The sequence below is a fragment of the Chanodichthys erythropterus genome, chromosome 15 (genome assembly GCF_024489055.1).
Source record: "Chanodichthys erythropterus isolate Z2021 chromosome 15, ASM2448905v1, whole genome shotgun sequence".
NCBI classification, from domain to species: domain Eukaryota; kingdom Metazoa; phylum Chordata; class Actinopteri; order Cypriniformes; family Xenocyprididae; genus Chanodichthys; species Chanodichthys erythropterus.
In genome coordinates, this window is record NC_090235.1 from 37199155 (window position 1) to 37221567 (window position 22413).

Sequence of the window (22413 nt, forward strand, 5' to 3'; positions counted from 1 at the left end):
TTGCTCTGTGTGTGTGTGTGTGGTTGCAGACACTTCCGTTCAAGCATGCTGTGTGCATGAAGGTGCGCATTTGGACTTATAGTTTCAGTCATATGTGCATTTAAAATTTAAGCTTTATAGATGCATTGGTTTTAAACAGATTAACAAGTCTTGTTATGTAGTTGTGTTTGTAAATAAAAGTCTTGTAATTGGAGGTGTAATTGGCACCTCCTATAAGATTAGACCTCATTCATCCCAGCTGGAGCAAGAGGGTCAGACTGCAGAGGCCCAGTACTGCTCCTGTCCAGAAGAGGGGGCTGATGGTTGCAGCAGTGTTGCAGAGATCTGTGTCACAGCACTCATTAGTGTAATTGAAGTTAAGCCCTGCTGCATGCTTCTCTCCACTCAGGTCACACTGTGATGGCAGGGCACAGCTCCGCTCGTACAGAACAATGTACACTGATCCTGGACGCACACAAACACGACATCTCATTGCTGATGCAGGGGATGATATATTTTAATATACTGATGTTGGTTCATTTTAAAAGTACATTCCTGTTATTCATTATAGTTTCAGCACCTGATTGCATTTAAAATCTGTGATGGTGGATGGTGTGCACATTAATTGAGAGCAGTGTTTTCAAACTCAATTCCTGGAGGGCCAAACCCTGCACAATTTTGCTCAAACCCTAATTACACCAACTTGATCCAGCTAATCAAGGTCTTCAGGATTACTAGAAATTTTAGCTTGTTGGAGCTAAACTCTGCAGGGCTGTGGCCCCCCAGGAACCACCGGCGTAGAGAATAAAGAATTCAATGCAAAAAAAAAAATAAAAGTGTCATTCAAACATATTTGAGCAAACATGGTCACAATTCTATCACATCTCCACATAATACAATTTTGCAAACCTTACAGAGGTGAAAGCGGAATTTATTAAAGTTTATACGGAATCTATAAATTGTACACAGTCCTAGTCTACAGTGCAGACTACACTCCTATTGTTATCAACTGTCTAACTCAGGGTTTCCAAAACAGGTTTTCACACGGACCCCCCAAATCAAACTCTTACTGCCACCACACACACATCACATGAGTAGGAGTACGATATGGCTCTAAATCTTAAATTTGCCCTTAGCCAAATCGATTTGCTCTTGAACAAGTAATAGATTAAAAAGACCAAAGATTGACAGTTTTATATACACAAAATGAACAGTCTGGAGCTCACATCTCCAAAAAGGTCTAAACAATTGTTCAAAAAGGCATTGTGTTTAAATAACTACATTATCAATACCTACATTAACATTATCATAACAAAAACTCTTAAAACTACATTCCGTGACACAATAACAGTTGTATTTTTAAAATTACAGTGGGTTTTTCTCTTCTGCCATTGACACTCAATGTGAGAAATGCTGCCTGTATAGAGATCATAGTTTCAAAAAAGATTTTTAAAATTTAATGTTTTGATGTTTTAGAGATCTGGCAGAAACAAGCAAAGTGATTCAAATTGTGAAACGGTTACCATGTTATATTAGTAGAATATCCCATGGCTGAAATAGGCTCTCAGCCAATCAAATTCTGTATATATACACACAACAGTTCATTCTGGTTCTCGAATCTGATTGGCTGAGAGCCTTTTCCAGCCATGAAATATCTACCAGTATCACTCAATAATCAAAGGAACCGTTTCATCGTTTGTATCACTCCGCTTGCAGCATTTATCACAGCTAGTGTCATGGCGGACGAGCAAACCCACCATAATTTTACAAATACTACTGTTGTGTCACGGAATGTAGTTTTAAGGCCGTGTGCCTAATAAAGTGTTTTTAGCCAGCTGAAAATGCTAGGTGCTCTGCTTAAAACGCCTATCTGTGAGCGCTTGAGAGCGCTTCTGCAGTGCAGCGTTTTTTTCAGTTGAGACGCTTTGTTGCTATGATACGGAATATCCGTGGCACTGTTACTTATAACTGATTTTGCAGGTAATTTGTTTCAGACTAAAAATGTCGACACAATGTGGAATTACTTGCTATATATGTTTGGAGACCAGCAATATTAATTTCTCATCCATTTTGTTTCGTTCTCTGCTTGTTGATGTCGCTGTACAGCAAAAATGTTGTGACAGTTGGCCGGTGTTGTATTTGTCCCGCCCCTCCTCCACTCTGATTGGACGGCTGGCTAAAAAGTGATAGTGCAGCGTTTTACTCAAAGTTGAACATTCTTCAACTCGAGGCGACCAGCAAAAAACGTTGAGCTCTCAGCGTTTGAGCATAAAAAAGATGCTCAGTGCCTCGTTACGCTCCTGCCGTTTAAAAAACGTGGCCTTCCCATTGAAAACAATTGAAAAAGTACGCTAGTCACTGGAAAAAACGCTTTGGTGGACACAAGGCCTAAGAGCTTTTTTTTTTTAGGTGAGAATGTAGTTTCCTTTCGATACTTCACACGTATTGCGTATGGGGAAAGGTCTTCTTTTTCCCCGTTACTGAAGCCTTTTTCAATAACGCAGTGTAACTGCATCGTCATTGGTTCACTCATAGACAAGTTCTTGAACCAATGACGGCGCGGCCTATGGCGACAAAGCACACGATATACAGCTATATAAGCAGGCATTTTGCAATAGGATTTCAGTTCTCTCTCCTTCAGCGATGACTACGCATCTCTTCGCTGATCTCCGAGCTGAAGCCTTTGCCGCCTGGAAGAAGGTCTCGCCGATGTCGAAGAGTTTTCCCACGGTTTATCACCGCTCTAAAAGAGCTTTTCCCAGTGGTTCACACCGCTCTAAAAGAGCTATCAAGGAACTCAACCTTGAATGGGCCCCACCTGAAGAGCCAACGATGAGTAGACTGGATGAGTGGTTCCTGCCGGGACGTCGCCAGGCCCCCCGCCAATGCTCTGCGCTGTTCTTCCCGAGGTTCACAATGAGCTGACTAAGTCGTGGCGTGCACCCTACTCGGCCCGCTTACACACTTCACATCAGTCAGCTCTCACTTCGGTTGATGGCTCCCTAGAGAAGGGCTACGAGAACTTACCGCCCCTGGACGAGGCAGTGGCGGCTCACCTCTGCCCCCCCGCGGCTGTGGGGTGGAAGACTAAGAGGGCCCTTCCTTAGCCGGCAGAGCGTATACTTCTGTGGGCCAGGCTGCCTCAGCGCTGCACACCATGGCTATCCTCCAGGTGTTCCAAGCTAAACTCCTCCGCTCCCTGGACGAGTCTGGAATCGACGCACCTGCCTTTCGCAATCTCCGCAGAGCCACGGATTTGGCCCTGCGTGCCACGAAAGCTACAGCCCAGGCCATCGGCCATGGCCAGCCTGGTCGTGCTTGAGCACCATCTCTGGCTCAACCTGATCGAAATTAAGGATGTGGACAAGACGGTCTTTTTAGATGCCCCTGTCTCTCCAACCGGTCTCTTCGGGCCACTTCCGATACTTCCTGCCCAAGCGCTCACTCGCCGGTGTGCGGGTCCCCTCTCAGTGGCCCGCCACCGGGCGCCATTCAACCCCTTGTCACGCGGGCCGAGGCCTGGCAGGCCATCCCTGGAGTGTCAAAATGGGTTCTAGGGATAATAACTCAAGACTACTTGCTCCAGTTTGCTGGCAGACCCTCGCACTTTGGCGGGGTGCTTCCCACTTCAGTAAACATGGACGACGCTCACATCCTCCGAGCCGAAGTGATGTCTCTGTTAGGGAAGGGAGCTACAGAAATAGTCCCCCCCTCAGAGAGTGAGTCGGTGTTCTACAACCGTTATTTCCTTGTCCCCAAGAAAGATGGCAGTCTCAGACCCATCTTAGACCTCAGACTCCTGAACCTTTCCCTAATGAGACGGAAGTTCAAGATGTTAACCCTGAAGCAGATCCTCGCAGATTTGCGCCGGGGACTGCTCACTGGACCTGAAAGATGCTTACTTTCTCATCCAGATAGCCTCCCATTACAGGCGATTCTTGAGATTCGCATTTGAGGGCGTGGCTTACCAATATACAGTCCTTCCCTTCGGGCTGTCCCTAGCTCCTTGCACTTTTACCAAGTGCATGAACGTGGCTTTTTCCCCAATAAGACAGATGGGAATCCGTGTTCTGAATTATCTAGACGACTGGCTGATTCTCGCCCAGTCCCGAGCCGAACTTCACTGGAAGTTCACAGATCCGTGTTCCTCAGCCACTTGGAGTGCCTGGGACTCAGGGTCAACTTTGCCAAGAGCTCACTGCTCCCCAGCCAACGTATCAAGTTCCTGGGTGCATTTTTCGACTCCTTCTGTATGACGGCTGTAGTCTTGCCAGAACGCACCCTGGCTATCCAGCAGCTCGCGGCTTCAGTCAGGAACAAAGCCTACTTCCCTCTGAAGTTTTTCCAGAGGATGCTAGGGCTGATGGCTTCCGCCTCCCCATTTCTGCAGCTCGGCCTTTTTCGGATGCGGCCTCTGCAATATTGGTTGAAGTTTCGGGTCCCTTCTCATGCCTGGCGGCACGGCCGCCTGCGTCTCAGGGTCAGTCTGGCCTGTTTGACAGCTCTGAAACCCTGGACGAACCCTGTATGGTTCAGTCATGGAGTACCACTACAGGCGGTGTCGAGAAGGACGGTGCTCTCAACAGATGCGTCCAACATGGGTTGGGGCACTCTTTGCGAGGGCAGACCGGCCTTCGACTCGTGGTCTCGTGATAAAGCCATCTGCACATCAGCTGCCTCGAGATGCTGGCAGTTATCCGAGCCCTTCAGGCGTTTCAGGCACACCTGACGGGACGCCACGTCCTAGTCCAGTATACATAAATCACCAGGGCAGCCTTTCGTCCAGCCACTTATGCGCACTGGCAAAGCATCTTCTGGAGTGGGCATTACCGAGGTTACAGTCGCTCAAAGCGACTCATATACCCGGGAGAACGAACTTGGGAGCAGATATGCTATCTCAGAGCAATGTCCCCTCAGACGAGTGGATGCTCCACCCCCAGACGGTTCTCACGATCTGGGAGTTCTTCGGGAGGGCAGAGATAGACCTCAGTCAGTGGGACGAAACAGCCTTGTGGTGCGTTTCTTGAGAGGTTCTAGGCGATTGAATCCACCTCGTCCTCTCACCGCTCCCACCTGGGACCTCTTTTTGGTCCTCAGAGCTCTCAAAGGGCCCCCCTTTGAGCCACTACGGTCAGCTGACCTCAGGCCTCTGATGCTCAAAACCGCTCTGCTACTTGCACTAGCATCGGTTCAGCGTGTTGGTGACTTGCAGGCCCTCTCCGTGAGCCCTGCATGCCTTGAGTTTGGGCCCAATGACAAGTCGTTTTGAAACCTAGGCATGGCTACGTTCCTAAGGTGCTCTCGACTCCATTCAGAGCACAGGTCATTTCCCTCTCAGCGCTTCCTCTCTCGTCGGATGAGCGAGAGCTGGAATTACTCTGCCCTGTCAGGGCATTGAGGACCTATGTTGAGCAATCACAGCCTTTCTGGCAATCTGATCAGCTGTTTATCTGCTTTGGCGGCCGCACCAAAGGGTCTTCGGTCTCAAAGCAACATCTTTCACATTGGATAGTTGACTATTACTCTTTGTTATTCTTCTATGGGCCTGAAATGCCCCATAGGAGTTAGAGCCCACTCCACTAGAGGAATGGCTTCCTCTTGGGCCTGGTCCAGTGGAGTTTCTATTACAGACATCTGTGAGGCGGCCGGCTGGTCCTCGCCTTCCACTTTTGTCAGATTTTATAATTTGGATATCCCGACCTTACAAGCTCGGGTCCTCTCGGTATGATACAGCGGCCTCTATACAGCGAGCTCTGCCTCATGCCACTCCGGGAGTTAGCTCCCCTTTTGCAAGTGTAACAAATGGGTTTGACGGCTCCGGCCCTCTCACTTGTCTACTGGTTCCCTCGCGGTGTCATAGACAAGTTCAGTCGTTCCCTGCCTTGGCACGGCGCGGTTGAATTAGTTCCCCATATGCAGTACGAGTGAAGTATCGAAAGGGAACATACTTGGTTACTAACGTAACCTCGGTTCCCTGAGATACGGAATGAGTACTGCGTTACATGCCGTGCCACGAGGCTGCGGCTTCAGTGTCGTCGCTTCAGTCGTATGACCTGAAATCCTATGGCGAAATGCCTGCTTATATAGCCGTAAGCCTCACCCTTTTTGGCTGGCTTTTTTGCATGCTTTGTTGCCATAGGCACTGCAGCTATGCCACATCGTCATTGGTTCAACAACTTGTCTATGAGTGAACCAATGATGATGCAGTTACACTGCGTTATTGAAAAAGGCTTCAGTAATGGAGAAAAAGGAGACCTTTCCCCATACGCAGTACTTGTTCCGTATCTCAGGGAACCTCAATATGCGACTTATAAATAAACATATCGCTTATTTGATAGTTTGTGATGTTTTCGGAAATGTGACCTCAAGGCCATCAGCAGCCGTTCAGCGCTCAAGTATCCACGCTGTTTACACCCAGTATTAAAATGCATTTTGGTTGAACGGATCACAAGTGAATGATACTAAATACAAATGTAAATGGGATCTAAAGTGTTTCAAGCTTGTCCACTTTCGACCACTTCCAGAGGTATGGAAAAATTTGTGCAAGCTTATTTGGCCCATTATTAGATTGAAAGATCTGAATATAACTATACATTTACCTGCCATTAGACCCTCCCTTCAAAGAATTAAGGAATTAAGAATGTAAACGTGAATGTGTCTGCCTCATCTACTTGTGATGCCAGAAAGGCATCTTACTAGGTGTAAAGGGTCTTAATCTCGGCCAGTCCTTCGGGAATTTGCCGCTGGCTCTTTTGTAGAGTGTGGTTAAACAGAAGACATAATTCATATTTTGGGTATATCTAACAGGCAATCTTTGATTTCATTAATCCGTTACTTGTTCACAACTGAAATCCTATAACTAGAGCGTTGCTTTTGTACTTTTGACTGAACTGTTTGCTTGTATTGTACAAACTTCTTATACTCATAATGGCTAATATTGTTTATTTAAATATTATTTTGTAAATTAATAATATTTTATATAAATAACATGCCGTATTTGGTATTGAGAAAGGGCCCATTATTGATTTCGACTTTAATGAAAGTTATTGCGCCATTAGAGTGAGTCAGTAGCAAAGACTTTTATATTGAAAGGAAGTGAAAAAAGGTTGTAACAAGGTTGTAAACAAGGACTTTGTTTTTACTTAAAAAAAAAACACCTTGTAAGACGCTTTTACTTTAAACAACACCTTATAAGATGCAACTTACAAATGCATTGACTGTAGTGCCGACTATAGCGTATGCAATCACCTTAACTGTTAAAAGGACAAAGACAAAGATATCGCTTTCCTCAGTGGACATTTAAACAGATTTTGTGATTATGAATATAAGACTGACCTGCAGAATATCAGCTAGATGCAGGTAATGCACTCACATAGTCAATCTCTCTCTCTTAATACTATACATAATGCTAATACATAATACTAGATTCTAGGAAGTAGAATATGGATATGACAATGTTAATGTTAATGTATTTTGTCTTGGTGGAGTAGATCTGCTACGCTGCTGCTGCTGTAGATTATTGCTGTTGTAGATTGCTGCTGATTATTGTTGCTGCTGCAGAGCAAGTACAGGAACTTGCTACTGCCAATACATAAGCCGATACGCTGCTGCGAGTAAGACATAGTGCTGCTGCACAAATTTCATATATCAATAACCCCCCAACAAAGCTATGAGTGCTGACATTACAGCCAAATGTGATGCTGCTGAAGCATGAAAACATACTGCTGCTATAAATTAAATATGCTTGAATGATCCCCCATCAAAGCAGAAGATAGATTAAATTATTATTGCCCCCAAAACATGCAGATTTATTGCCAAGACATATGTACTGCTGCTGCTCCAGAGAGCCATGAGAACCGCACGTTTGTTTGCGTCTATGTGTGCCTGCGCCTAGGCTTTGTTGAATGGCTTAACGCTAGTGGACTATTGCTTTTCCAGGTTAAAACAAGTGACGTGTCTGGGCTAGTGAAGCCCAGAGAAAGTAGCGACTAGCAATGTGCACCTGGGTGCCGTACCCTAGGTTTAACTAATGAGAATTGGGGTAAGACCCAATTGCAGCTTTTATTTAAAGATATCCAAAGAGAAGTACAATGCCAGGCAAAGGGTCAAAATCTATGAAAACAGTCCACAAAAAGAAAAAAAAAAAGAAAAAAATAAGAAAAAAAAAATCGATCAAGAGGACAAACAAACCGGGTATTAATATGCAGAAACGAATGACATAAGTGAAAACAGCTGTGAACAATGAACAGTGATTAATCCAGAACCAAGGACTGTAGGAAATGAAGTCCATGACAAAGAGGCAAAAGTCTGGGGTGGAGTGCAATTGGTGATCATGACATAACCCCCTCTCTATGAAGCGGATACCAGATGCTCCAACTGTAACGTTTGTCGCCTTATATCCCCGAATAGATGACACACAAGAATCTGAGAAACCATAAAGTGTATTTTATGGACAAAGAAATACACTGCAGACATAAACCATAAACGGAAGCAGTATCAGCCATTTTCTGCTGATTCACACACAACCCGCAACAATTCCATGCAACAAAACAAGAATATACATAAAAAAAAAAAAAATTAAAAAAATTAAAAAAAAAAAATCACATACCTGAGAAACAATACAGTGTATTTTATGGACAAAGAAATACACTGCAGACATACACCATAAACTGAATAAAAAACAAAAAAAATGTGATAAAAGTGCATACAGAGTTTGTTCATTTTATAAGAATAATCAGGACAGAAAAGAAACATGCATACCCGCAGCAGTATCAGCCATTTTACATTTACTGTCTGCAATTTATTATCCACTAGGGGGCACCATTTGAAACACCATTTGATTGAACTTTCCCTCTAATTTCATGTAATTAAACAAAATGAATATTGTTAAAATTAACATTCTTTTTAACTCTGTTACACAACCAAAGCAAAAAACAAAACAAAAATATCAGGAGGGAAGTGGAACAGAGGAGGACCAGAGGGAGGGTTGGTGGGCCAGGTCCATGGAGGGGCAGGGGAACTAGGGACGAAGGCTTTGCAGGCAGCCAGGGCAAAACAGGCCGATCAGGTGGCCGGTGCAGGGAAATCTGCCACCACAGCAGCGCAAACGGGCTTGAAGATCCCCACCGTGGAGCAGATGCCCACCACAGTCGTGCAGATGGTCTTGTGGACCTCCACGGTGGAGCAGACAACCACCACTGTAGTGTAGACATGCTTGAAGACCCCCACGGCAGAGCAGGTGGATCTAGAGGCCAACACAGCTGATTGTAACATAAGGCATAGAGAAGTTAGGAGTGGCCACTAGGGCCATAACAGGACAGGCAGGGAACTCAGGAACACCCTCGAAGGCATTGCCCAGAGTGACCTCCAATGACCTGGTCGTATTGAGGCAGGCAGAGAGTTCAGGAACGACCTCTACGGTCATGTCGAGGCAGAAAGGAAACTCAGGAACCACCCTCGTGATCATATCAAGACTGATAGGGGACTCAAGGACGACCTCTGTAGTTGTATTAGGGCAGACAGAGAACTCAGTGTCGATCTCCATGGTCATAACATGGCAGATAAGGAACTTAGGGATGACCTCCTTGGTCGTATCAAGGCAGACAGGGAACTCATGGACTGGAGCGGGCTCTGGAGCAGGCTTATGGGCTGGAGCCAATGTGTGCGCAGCCCACACACACACACACCAAATGGCTGTGGCCATAATGGCCAGCACTGCAATCTCTGAGGGCTCAGGCATGGCAGCCATCTCGGCTGAGGGCTCTGAAGCAGGCTCATGGGCTGGACCAGGCTCACGGGTTGGAAGGGGCTCTGGGGCGGGCTCACAGGCTGGAGCAGGCTCTGGAATGGGCTCACAGGCTGGAGCAGACTCTGGAGCAGACTCACAGGCTGGAGCGGGTTCATTGGCTAGAGTGGGCACTGAAGTAGAGTCTTGGACAGAAGCAGATTTAGTTAGAGTGGACTCTGGAGGGGACTCACTGGCTGGAGCGGACTCAGGGACTGGCCTCTTTCTCCTTAAACTTGCGCTTCTCAGTGGGATTCAGAAAGTCAGGGTTTTGACTCAATGAGGGAGGGATGGTGGGAAGGTCTCTGCGAAAGGGTATTGGTTGACCTGGTATTGCCCATTGGCTAAGATGGAGGAGATATCTGACAAAGCCCCAAAAATCCAGGATCTGAAGTCCATCCATCTCCCATAGAGGCAAAGGATCATCAAGGTATTTATTAAAGATATCCTTAAGAGCAACATCATTATAATCCAGCCCCACCGCCATAGTCCAAAAAGTCTGGGAAAAGTCTCCTACCTCCATCCCATGTTGGTGCAGCGCAGTCAAAGCCCAAAGTCGAGCCATCCGCTTCTTAGTGGCTGGAGGAATAATCTGCATCCCCATACTCTGAGACTTGGGCTAAGATCCAATTGCAGCTTTTATTTAGGGATATCCAAAGAGAAGTACAATGCCAGGCAAAGGGTCTAAATCCATGGAAACAGTCCACAGAAACAAGAACAAGAAAACAAAAAACAAGAGAGTGCTCAGACATGAAGGTAACAAAAAACAAACCTCGATCAAGATGACTGAAAAAAACTGGGTATAAATAGGAAGAAACAAAGACAGCTGTGAACAATGAACATTGATTAATCCTGAACCAAGGTTTAAGGCAAATGAAGTCCATGATAAAGAGAAGCAAAAGTCCAGGGTGAAGTGCCCTCAGGTGGCTAACCAGGGCACTCCAATTGGTGATCATGATATTGCATGCCTGAGCAAATAGCTCAAACTTACCTAGGTAAAAAAGTGGACTATAGCCCTATTCGGACGGGACTAGTTTCACAGGGGGATGTTAGAGAAATTTCTGTTTCACAGACGTACTTTGAGATTTTAATCCCGTCCGAATCTGCCATGTCTGTCTTTTTCTCACACGACCTCTGTAAAAATTCCAGAGCAAATTACCTACTGTTTTTCGTCAAACTCGGCGGTCCTCAGAGAAATCTAATCCCATCCGAATGCGAATGTCTGTGATTTCCGAAAATGTTTTTTCCAAAACGCTTTTTCTTGTGTGTTTTGGTCAACGTGAACTACCGTACAAGCTCTCGCTATCGCGCCGGTATTCAAGTTTCTGCTTTTTGTGCACCGATAATGGATGTAGATGTGTTTGGTACACTGTGAAGAAATAAAAAAAAATAAATCAACAAGAAGAGCCAAATCACGTAAACTGTTTTAGTCTGGCTACTGTAATATCAGTTTCAGGTAAGATTACTTTCATTTCTGCACTTAATTACATAACGTGTAAATTATATAAGTTAAAACTTTTTATTCCAGTGGGTTTATTATAAGAACCCAGTTCTATCTTTTTCGCCGCCACCTTACCATTGATCGGTCATATGACCATACGCAATCCACGCATTCTGAACACGTGATCTTCTGAAATGCCCACATGTAAAACACAGACACTCCTACCTCGGTAATAAACACGGAGATGTTAGTCCCATCCGAATCCGTACATAAAATCACAGACGTAGGTTGATAAGAATTGTTACTCAAACGTCGTTTGGAAAACTAGTCCCGTCTGAATAGGGCTTATGTGTATCATTAAAAAAAGAGATTGCATTGCAAGCTGATAGAGATGAAGAAAAAAAAAAACCAGCAACCACCTGACCCAGACAGCAACATAGTCTGGTCCAGATCCGGCCCTCATCTGGTACATGTGGTTTATACGCGGACCAGATATGGGCCGGATCTGTGCCAGACTATGTTGCTGTCAGGTAGTGTTAATTTCGTCAGACGAGACGAGACGAAATATGTTCGTCAACGACCTTTTTTTTCATGACTAAGACGAGACGATGACAAGAATGCACCACTGTCCAAAAACGCTGACTAAGACTAAATTAACATGCATTATTGTTGACGAAAAAAGACGAGATGAAAATGTTTTGTATAAAATAAAAACTAAGATAAAATCTCTCTTCATTTTCGTCTACAATCGTCTCTGCTGCTCAAGTTAAGCCTCGTTGAAGCCTTGTTTACACTGCATGCGTGTGTGGCTCGTTACGGCTCCGGCAAGGTGTTGTTCCGTCCTCTGCGCGATGTCAACTCAAACAAAGAAATTTCAAGTTTTTCAACTTCGAATCTCTTGTCGAACCTCTTACACAGGGTGATTATTTTGACTTGAGCTGCGCGTCTTGGAGGCGAGGCGCCTATCTTTAGCGAAGCGGCGCGTCGAGCCGCTTCTCAAACGCTTCTCAAACGCACCGCGGCGCGGCAGGTGTAAACAAGCATTGACTAGAGTGGCCGTGTATCAGCTCCGCTAGCCGCGTCGCAGCCGTAACGAGCCGCACACGCGTGCAGTGTAAATGAGGCTTTACAGGTCTCATACGCCTGTGGCTGCAACACGAAACTGCTGAACACACAACACCCAAAGCGAACACGAGTGACGAGCGACGACGACATGCTAGCTTTTGAATTGTGTTGGTTAAAATAAAATACTGTTCAGAACAGGTTAATCATTTGTGAATGTCTCCTAAATCAGAAATTGAAAACCAGATACGTTTAACATTTGCATTCAACAAAAATCTTTCAACAAGTGTATTTTGTCAGGTAATTATGACATTTAACCAATGTTTGAGATATGTGAAACACTTTTTTTTTTTTTACTGAAATGTTTATCAGTAATAATCTCAGTAATAATGTGTTATTTCTTAAAAAAGACTACAATTTTTTGACTAAAACTAGACTAAAATTAAGACTTTTAGTCGACTAAAACTTGACTAAGATACCTTGAGTATTCTTTTGACTAAAACTAGACTAAAATGACAAGACGTTTAGTTGACTAAAACTTGACTAATGTGGAATTACAAATTTAAGAATCTGTTTAAAATCTGCAGATCCTACATCCTGACCATTTGGCAGGACAAGCTCAAGATACAGCAGTGCCTTTGTCTCTATGATAATGTAAAGGTATGGGCGATACGGTCAGACTGATTGGATTAGCACCTATGCATTTGAATGCGTTGATCTTCCAACTGGAAGTCAAACTATGTGTGAATGTTTACATAGTCTTAGTTCTCGTGACCAGCTACTGTTTACCATTTGGGGTACTATTATCTACACAGTCGGGGGTAATTTCCTGTATTGTCTTCAGATGCTTTTGTTTTAGTGGTCACTTCTAAGGCTGTGTGTAAGGGCAACACCTTTAAGGACTGCCCACTGAATGCCTATAAAACATCATGTATACACTGCATTAGTTTAGGTTTTGGATGACCACAGCGACGCACAGCGTGTTTCTCAATAAAGAGTAACTTCTGCTTCAAGAGATCCCAAAGTCTCCTGGTCTATGCTTCTGAGATTTCCAACAGTTTTGGTGCCGTGACCCGGATAGAGCTTCTCACCTCAATCCAGATTGGAACTTCAAGCACAACAGAGATCTGATCCAAAGGAAGATCCAGGCTGAATTTTCCTGTACACCCAAGGGTTGGTGAGTGATACTCTATCCAAAAGAACCATTAAGACCAGTTGTTATCCTCTGCGCCGTCAGAGAAGAGTTAACAGACAGCTGTAGGGTTTGGTTAACTAAGTTATCCTCTAAAAATGTTCTTTTAGAGATGAAGTTTATCCTCTGTTTAGGCAGGGAAGTTTAGCATCACATGCTAATAATTAGGTATCCTCTGTTCAGGCAGGGAAGAATTAGTGTAAAGTGCTAATAATTTGTGTTGTCCTCTGTTTTATCAGGGAAGGTGGTGTGTTAACAGAACAGCCATCCTCTACTTTGCTAGAGAAGAAGGTTCATCCTCTGTTAATTCAGGGAAGGTTATAACTGTTAAAGTGTGGTAGCAAGTTGTTTCAACTCTGCTCGTCAGAGAAGGTTGAATACATTACGATGTGTATTAACTAGGTTAACCTCTGCTCTGTCAGGGAAGTGTTGAAGTGTATTGTTGTACCAGAAAGACATTACACAATGTTGAGAAAGAACGCTAGACTTATTCCAACAACTGAGAAAGGTGGACTAGCTACTCCTTTATGGACAGATAGTGAGTTCAAATCAGTGTTAGGAAAGCACATGGACTCAATAGTGACTGAGTCAGTCAGATTTGATTTGACAAAGAAATTTGGGATTCATCCAGAAAAAGTTTGGTCCATTGAAGAATGCAAAAAGGTACTTGGTGCTTGTATTCGGAAGAAAAATATGAAGGGCATTATCTGCTGCCACAGAGAATTTACTCTATCCATTGCACAAGAACAAATCCAACATATTGCTAAGTTAGAAGACCAGAACAAACAGTTGCACACTAGAGTGTCTCGTCTCACTCAGAAGTTGGGCCTTAACAAAGCCTCAACCAAATGTGACTCAAAAGACCAACAGTCAGATGAAAGCTATCCTGACTTACAGTCTTTCTGTAGACTAGAGGGCAATAGCAATACTGGATTCATGGATAAAGATGTAAAAGCAGTTGAAGTGTGTGGAGTGAGACAAAAGGCTCAGAGTAGGGCAAAAGGGGTTGACACAGTTCCATCTGTAACCCCCATACTGCAGTTACAAGCAGTCAGTACCTCTATAGGTCCTGAAGACATAGAAAGAATTGCTGAGAATTTGCCATCAGTGCATAGAAATTTTTCTGAGTTTAGGACAGAGTTGTCCAGAAAAATGAAGCTCTATGATATGTCCCTAGCTGAAGTCACACAGCTAATGTCACAAATCCTGAAAGAGTCAGAATTCAATGATTTTGAAAGTGCTGTAAATAATTCTGAGTTTCAGCATTCCAGCAAAGGCGAATTGAGAGAAGGAGTTCTGAGAGTGTTACAGAACCTTGTTGGACCAAAGGTAGACTGGTCAAAGATCACTAGTTGTGTACAGAAGAAGGATGAAACTGTAAGTGAGTACACTGAAAGATTTTGTCAGTCAGCGGCAGCATACAGTGGAATAGTTGACACTCCAGAGAAGGTGTTAGAGGATAATGGACCACTGGTCCGCATGTGGTTTGATGGGCTTTCATCAGAATACAGAAATGCATTGCCTTTCTTAGACCTCACATGGTCCAATGGAACCCTGCAAAACAACTTGGATAGGTTAGCTATTTGGGAAAGAGACTCAGATGTCAAGACAAGAGTAAAGATTGCAGCAGCATCCTTTAAGGTCAACACAGAGAATCGACAGAAACGTAAATGTCCTAAGAGAGAAGGCAGATGTCATTACTGTGGTAAACCTGGACATAGGATGAAAGAGTGTAGGAAAAACAAAAAGACATTAAAAGAAATGAACAGCTTTACTCAGCTCCTACTCAGTCTACTTGCTACACTGAAACTGCCCCTCCCCTCTTCTCCAAACTCTTGGAGCAGCAGCTTGCTGAAATGCTAACCATTTGGGCTGTGAGTGCTTAATTTCCCCAGTCATTTACAAGAAAGCTTAAAGACTCATTCTGAACAAAAGAAAGTTGACTATCACTTCCACCATTTGGGGACACAGGTTAAGTACACTCACAGCCTTAAATGTTATGCTACAGCACACTCCATTCACTTGTCCATCCTCAATGGGGTATGATGTCTGCTATGACTGATGTTTCAATGGAAGATGGAGATGTAGCACCTTAAATTTGGAAACTAACTACAGGGAGAGAATAGGACACACAGACCAGTGAGGAGCCCAGGGAAGAACCGAAGTGCATAAGGCCTCGGGGGCTAAACCCTGTGGTGAAGACTTCCTCATAGGTTTCCCCCTCTCTCAGTTTATCCCCACCTTACTGGTCTATAGGTGTCAAATTGATTAAGACTAGGTTAAGAAAAAGAAGAACAAAACAACTATACGATCACTAGAAGTTTATGATGATCAGAGTTAGACAGAAAAACTATAGGATCATCAGAGGTCTAACGTACTAAAGTCTATGCATGAATACTGCTGGTCTGCTGTCTCTTTGTTTTCTTGTGTGCAGGTATGTGTATATGCCATGACGTCTCATTAGCAGCACCTGGTGTAAAGCATCACCTCAGATATCCATGAACAACCTTCATGATGACGGAGTCATCTGAGCAACTCGGAGTTGCACAAGGACAAATAATCTAACATGGAAAAGGACTCTACCGGGAACAGACTCCACAGATATTCAGGCGCCATGGACTTTTAGGACTTCCACGCTTATGCTACATGGTTTTTTTCTGTGTCATCATGTAGTTAATACAACACGTTACCACCCTGCGTTGTATATGTGTGTCAACAGTATACTCAAGTTAAAGAACAACACTTATGTAAATGTTGGACACGACACAGAATAAGATGTATGTGCCTGTAACTGTTACAAGTTGCATGACTGGAAGATGGAACTTATGTTAACAAACATATGTTTTAGAAGGGATTTAAGAAGGTTTAAATTTGTATTATGTGAGAGTTATTAGAACTCTCAAAGGGGGAACTGTGGAATTACAAATTTAAGAATCTGTTTAAAATCTGCAGATCCTACATCCTGACCATTTGGCAGGACAAGCTCAAGATACAGCAGTGCCTTTGTCTCTATGATAATGTAAAGGTATGGGCGATACGGTCAGACTGATTGGATTAGCACCTATGCATTTGAATGCTTTGATCTTCCAACTGGAAGTCAAACTATGTGTGAATGTTTACATAGTCTTAGTTCTCGTGACCAGCTACTGTTTACCATTTGGGGTACTATTATCTACACAGTCGGGGGTAATTTCCTGTATTGTCTTCAGATGCTTTTGTTTTAGTGGTCACTTCTAAGGCTGTGTGTAAGGGCAACACCTTTAAGGACTGCCCACTGAATGCCTATAAAACATCATGTATACACTGCATTAGTTTAGGTTTTTGGATGACCACAGCGACGCACAGCGTGTTTCTCAATAAAGAGTAACTTCTGCTTCAAGAGATCCCAAAGTCTCCTGGTCTATGCTTCTGAGATTTCCAACACTAACAAAAAAAGATATGTGAATGACTAAATATGACTAAAACTAACAAGGACATTTGGCACAAGACTAAGACTAAGACTAAATTAAAAATAGGTGATGAAATTAACACTACTGTCAGGGTAGCATTTAGTTTTAATTCTTTGCCATTGATAGTGTCATTGTCATTATCCTCTTACCAATTATCATCAACATAACTGCAGTGAGAAATACTTACCTTTAACATACTAATAAGGTAACGAAAGTATATGGCGATAGTATCAATTCCTGTTCACCCAGTAGTTGTGGTATAACATGCCCAGAAAAAATTCTGCCGGAAAATGCAGCTGCTCGCTTAAATCGTATATGATAGTTTAATACATTAATATTGCATATTAGAAAATAATGTTAGCATTGCATAATCAACTCATTAGCCAAATGCGTGATTCATACCAATATGATCTTGACAAGATGCTACAGTAACTTTAATCACTGGAATGTCTGCTTGCATGCTACTGATGTTAATAATAACAACAATAATAATAATAATAATAATAATAATAATAATAATAATATACTGCATACCACGAATTTACTATAAATGCTGCTGAAGTTTAATTATTTGGCCAAATTAATATTTGCTACATAATCGTAAAGAAGGGCTATGCATGCATGCTGCTGATAATAATCTCAATCATTACGATTACGCAAACACAGATATAAATGCGCGTTTGCAAAATATAAAATACAGGATTAACTAGGGTGCTATTGTTTTAGTATGAGAAATACCTGGAAAACTGCCTTGACAACTCTAGGCAAGTTGAAATTATGTTGTAATTCTTACATGACAGCAGTGATGTCACTTACCTTAAACCTACTAATAGGTGACAATAAGATATCCGATTAGCACAAATCGCTGTTCATCCTGTAGTTATTAAAATAGTTTTTCCCAAATAGTTCTCTGCCTGAATGCAGCTGCTCGCCTGCTTCGTATGTCAATAGGTGAATACATTGTTTGCATTTAATCATGTCATTGCATGATCTATTCTTTAGCCAACACATGACTCTTAACTCATTTAGCAAGACAGTGTATAGCGTTACATTTGCTAACATTCTGTTGCTGTTGATATTGCAATTTGATTTAGCTATATGCTGCTGCTGCTGCTGCTTTACAATCTAGTATTGCTGTTTGATATACTTATGAAAAAGCAAAGCTTATTCCTGTATCATCATGTACTACATTGTTTGCTTACTGCTGCAGCATAAATCCAATAGCACATTCGCTAGCTGCTAACATGCCTAGCAATTCACTCTGAACATTAAACAGGACTGTTAACATAACACAAAAATTAACCTTGTGTGGCTACTTCATAAGAAACCGATAAAGCAGACAACGCAAAACGCACGGTGATATAGAGCAAGAAAACCGTTCACTTATCTATAGATGTTGAATCCAGAGGAACTCTGAAACGTGCTGCAAACTGCTATAGTGAATATAACCAGCCATTTAAATGTGTGAGCAACAAGCTCATTGGCTGCAGATGTGACATGGACCAATCAGCTTGTGCCAGTAGTTAACGTTGTAATTATCATCAGCTTGTGTTAAGGTCCCATCAGCCTGTGCCCTCTAGGCTGCGTTCCAGTTCGGTTTTTAAATGCCCTTCCCTCGCTAACTTCACTCAGTCTCCTTGACTCGGATGTACGTCATTGCTTACGTTGCACGAGTGCCCACTTCTGGCGGAACCTTTGTATGGGCTGAACTGGAACGTCCTAAGCCCTTGATCACTTGGAATCTGCAATGGAGCTGATTTATTATTTATTTTTTCCCCTTACAAAATTGTTTAATACAGCATTCTATATGTATATATGTGTGTTTTAAACAGGGTTTATGCAGGTTTCAGTAAGTCAAATTTAAGACCTTTTTAAGACATTTTAAGACCATAAAGATTGGAATTTAAGACCTACACGACGAATTACCAAAAAATATTCAAATCAAAGAAATTCTGAAAAAAAATGAATTCAGTCATTGAAAAAGCATTAATTTAATTTACAGATAAAGCAATCACATTAGTAACCTTCCACACACATCAATGTGCCAAATGCCCAAAACCTTAGGCCCAAAATGAAAATAGGCTAAAACAAACTTGCCCTCAAACAGAATAGATTTCATCTCATATTTATTTTCATTACAAAACAGCATATTAATAGCCTAATAAAGATTGAACAGGCTACTCCAACCCATGTAACAACCAATGTAGCACACACACACACACACCAGATAATCCATTTTAGATAGATAGATACTTACCTCGGGATAATTAGAGTATCTATCTAACATGGATTATCTGATATGTGTGTGTGTGTGTGTGTGTGTGTGTGTGTGTGTGTGTGTGTGTGTGTGTGTGTGTCCCGCACTGTCCCATGAACTGTTAGCCCAGGTACCTCGATTTAACAATTCCATTGTTCCAGAACAATGGTCCTGGTGGTCTGATTTTGGCTTTCATTGAACTTTACGACATACGGCCCGGTAAGAGTACGAATCAATTCCCTCTTTATAAACTCCCCCAATCCAAATCTCGCCATAAGCGATCTTGTTGGGCCCGCAAGAGAACGGCTTCACGATTACTGAATCAGGGAACATCACTTGGAAGAGATCGCTAATCTCACTGTTGCCATTAAATGAGTGGTGTTTGTTTAGTCACCGTGTGTAGTATACAAATCACCTCGGCTTTCGATGTGTCAGTCGCTCAAAAAGCGACTGGAGACCGGAGGGACCAGGCATTGAGGAGGACGGCAGTGGTGAGGCTAATTGGCCGAGTCCGCTGAAGGGATTTTGCGGCTAGCTTGTGTTTCTCCGTTCTGGCGTGTGACTCCAGCGCCTCTACACCGCTTCACACCCAGACTCTCTAACTGATTTTTTTTTCTTTTTCAAAGTTTGCTGTGAGCCTCGTACCTGGAGCTGGGTACTGCTTGTAACCAACAGCAGAAATCGCTGTGATCTAGCCATGTCTCGTTGAAAGTACACTCCCATTTTCCACACGTAGCCGAACTTTAACAAACTCTGAGGAGACACAGATGTATTTCGCGGGCAGGTATTGCATTTATCACGGGATTTGTAGTTTTATCACCGCGTATACCAACACCAATATACCCCAGAAAGAACTACGACTCGCTACTTTTATGCTACTTTGTAATAACTTTCAGCAGGTAGTGTTTCTGGAAATGGGTAAAAAAAATTTAAGACCTGACTAAATGAAATTTAAGACCTCGGATGAAAATCTGGCCGTTTTTAAGACTTTTTAAGGCCTTAAATTTAAAGTTCAGAATTTTAGACTTTTTAAGACTTTTTAAGACCCCGCGGAAACCCTGTTTAAATTATTAAAAAATAATTAATATATCATAGAGTTGTTTGTGGTGGGGTAAATTAAACGCGATATGCGGTGACGTCACAATCGTGTTGCATTGTGGGTTATAGAGCTGCCTGAAGTGTACATATGAAGTAGACTCGCTCCCTCGGTCAAAATCGAGGGAGCGAGGGTCTGTCCATATAAACTTCCCTCGTCCACTTCACGAAGTGGAACGCACTTCAAAATGGCGGCAGGGATTCCCCCGAGGGGAAGTGTTTAGGGAAGTTCGCGAGTGCATGTCTAAAACTGAACTGGAACGCAGCCCTAGAGTTTCATGACTGAATATGCAGTGCACAGCATAAACGAGTACACCCCCTCTGAACAAATACAAAAGATGTATTTTCTTTATCACAAATACAATTCATGGAAAGATTCCAAAGCTAAAATGTATTAAGCATGTACATAATAAAAACTGAGAAATATGTCATTAATAGCCATAAAATAAGTAAATTAGCCAATTTTGTTTAAATTAAGGATTGTAGAAATGAGTACACCCTAGATTTAATTCAACAGTATTCTGGTACTTAGTATGCCCTCCATAATTTTGATTATACTGCTCCGACCCTTCTTGACACGGAGTGTACAAGTTCTTGAAAAATTGTCAAATCTGTCTTGTTTAATTCCTGGATGATGAGCTCCCTAAATGCTCTGATCTTTAATGGGGAGTGTTGCTCAACTCTTCTCTACAGAATCCCCCACAGGTGCTCAAAAGTGTTAAGAATGAGTGCAATACATGTCCACAGAAGGTTTTTCACCTTGGGAGAATGCATATCCTCATTGTCATGTTGAAAAAATGCCCAACAATGCAGGGAATGAGGAAAAGGTAACATCTTCTGTTTCAAGTTTGTGTATTAAATTACACAGTGGTGTGGGAATTCATGGCAGCATTGATAAAGCACAACTCCCTCACACCTTCATCACTCATACATCCCTATAAAAGAGCTTTACTACCACTGAACTTACTGTGGAAACTAGGCACTTCTCACTGTACTCCATAACACATCCATAACATTTTGGATGCTGTTAAATCCAAAATTATTGATTTGGTCTCATGAGACCAGAGTATTGATTCCCAGAATCTATATTTTGTAAATATGGGCTTTGGAAATGGCTAACTGACTTTATTGTACTTTGGCTACAGTAGGTAGTTCCAGTGAGAACAATAACCATGCATGTCATTTCTGCAGGCTGCATCTTACTCTGAGATAAACAGTCACTCTTTTCAAAGCTTTTGCTGACTCTGAGACACTCGCTTGCTATTTCTCCTGCTCTTTATAGCAAATAAATCCCTCATCACTATATGAAAGCTTAAAATGAAGGTCTGATTATTTCAGGGCCCTTCCCACAAGTCCATTGTTTTTGAATTTCTGTGTTACTTTTGCCATGTTTTCACACTTAAAATAATGATTTGGTAATCCTCTTGTACCAATGTCCTCTTTTGTGCTATGAAATAAGTCTCCTGACAGTTCTCTCCCAAGTGGTTCCATTGTTGTCAGCATTAAGTCTGAGAATGATTCAGTGGGCTATATAACACTTTTAACTGTCAAGAAATTACTTCTCTTTAAATGTTTAATTTTATTTAGTAACTTTTAGGAGGGTGTACTCATTTTTGCTTCACATTGTATCACCTTGATAAGAAAATCTTATTTTCCTGAATAATTTTGACATGCTTCTTTGTTAATTGTTTAAGCAGTCTTGATGGAACATTATAACTCTAAAGAACCCTAACATGTCTTATAACTAATTGAGTATTTGCTGACTTTTAGAAGTTTCAGAGGGGGTGTACTCATCTATGTTGTGCACTGTATACTGTATCTCACATAAATGAGTACACCCCTCACATTTTTGTTTTTATTTTATTATATCTTTTCATGTGACAACACTGAATAAATTACACTTTGCTAAAATGTAAAGTAGTGAGTGTATAACTTGTATAACAGTGTAAATTTGCTGTCCCCTCAAAATTACTCAACACACAGCCATTAATGTCTAAACCGCTGACCCCAAAAGTGAGTACACCCCTAAGTGCAAATGTCCAAATTGGGCCCAAAGTGTCAATATTTTGTGTGGCCACCATTATTTTGCAGCACTGCCTTAACTCTTGGGCATGGAGTTCACCAGAGCTTCACAGGTTGCCACTGGAGTCCTTT